Genomic DNA, 1711 nt, shown 5'->3' with positions numbered 1-1711 from the left:
CTGGGAGAGCTGAGCATGGCGTCTCTGCTCCAGAGAGCAGAGCTGTCGGGTCTGACCTCACTTCCTCTTCCTCCCAGAATTCTATTCTGTTTACTCCTCCCACCAATGCTTTAACCTATCAGGGCCAGCCAAGCAGTTTTTTATTGCTCAACCAATGAAATCAACAGATTGATATGACACTCCCACATCAGGGTTTTGTTTATATGCCTGGGGAATTGGGGTGCTAGGGAATGGGCACTAATAGGAGACCCATCCTCTGTTCACCCTCAGCCCTGACCTGGACCCATACTTAACAATTAGCTGTAGAGTAAAGTGACTGGCTGGCAGTGTTTTGTAGTTTTGTTTTTTGAGACAGGGTTTCTCTGTAGCTTTGGAGCCTGTCCTAGAACTAGCTCTTGTAGACCAGGCTGGCCTCGAACTCCTGCCTCTGCCTCCCAGGTGCTGGGATTAAAGGCTTGCGCCACCACCGCCTGGCCTGGCTGGCAGTTTTTTTATTTCTACCCCAGAAAAGGATCCGACTTCAGTTTTGTAAATTCCTTGATGTCCTTGAGGAACAAATCTGTAGACTTCTTCAGATTATACATGGCATACTTCAAAAGTGACCATATCCCTCACAGTTATTTGAAATTACTAGTTTTTGTTTTGTTTGACACAGAGTCCCTATGTAGCCCCTGGATGTCCTGGAACTCACTGTGTTGATCAGGCTGGCCTCAAACTTAAAAAGATCCACCTGTTCCTGCCTGTTTAGTGTTGGGATTAAAGGCATGTGCCGCCATATCTGGCCCTAGGAATTTTTGTTGTTTTTCGAGACAGGGTTTCTCTGTGTAATCCTGGGTGTCCCTGAAACTCCTTTTGTAGACCAGGCTGGCCTCGAACTCTGTGAGATCTGCTCACCTCTGCCTCCCAAACGCTGGGATTAAAGGGGTGCGCCACCACTGTCTGGCTTGGCTCTAGAATTTTTTAAATATTCAGATATTGGGATTGGAATATCATGGTGTGTGTGGAGTTTACAAGGTAACTTGAGGAGTCAGTTCTTCCAGTGTGTGGATTCTGGGGAACCAAACACAGCAAATGCCTCTGTCTGCTGAGCTAGCCCTGCTGACCTCTCCAGCCCTGGGGCAGAAGGTGTCAAATCCAGGACCTCTTACTTGCTAGGCACTTGCTATGCCATTGAGCCACATTGCCACATTGCCATGGCCACAACCACTTCCTTGTGAGTGGAAGTCCAATGTCAGAAAGGAGTTTTTCTCCTTTTATCCTCCTAGTTCATAGAAAGTCGTCGAGTGCTAGCCTTGGAACTGGGTGAAGGGAGGGAGGGAGGGGGAGCATGGAATACAAAAAAGTGTAGATTCTACAAATACTTGCCAAGTTCAGTACTTTAAGCTAGACGGCCTTGGAAATACGCGATAAACAAGCTTGTGCTGAAGAATTGCTTTGTCTGAAAGGACACAGAACTTTTGAAGTGCTGTAGCAGTGAAGTGCTGCCCCACAGGAGCACATAGGTCACAGTGTCAGGACATCAGGAAGGTGTTTCTTTTTCTTTTCTTTTTTAAAGATTTATTTATTTATTTATTTATTTATTTATTTATTTATTTATTTATTTATACAGTATTCTGCCTGTAGGCCAGAAGAGGGCACCAGATCTCATTATAGGTGGTTGTGAGCCACCATGTGGTTTCTGGGAATTGAACTCAGGACCTCTGGAAGAACA

Source organism: Alexandromys fortis, unplaced genomic scaffold, assembly GCF_014885135.2.
Source record: "Alexandromys fortis isolate MF-2015 unplaced genomic scaffold, M_Fortis_MF-2015_v1.1 scaffold_363, whole genome shotgun sequence".
Taxonomy (NCBI): domain Eukaryota; kingdom Metazoa; phylum Chordata; class Mammalia; order Rodentia; family Cricetidae; genus Alexandromys; species Alexandromys fortis.
The sequence above is the reverse complement of the archived record's forward strand: the minus strand, read 5'-3'. Positions refer to the sequence as shown.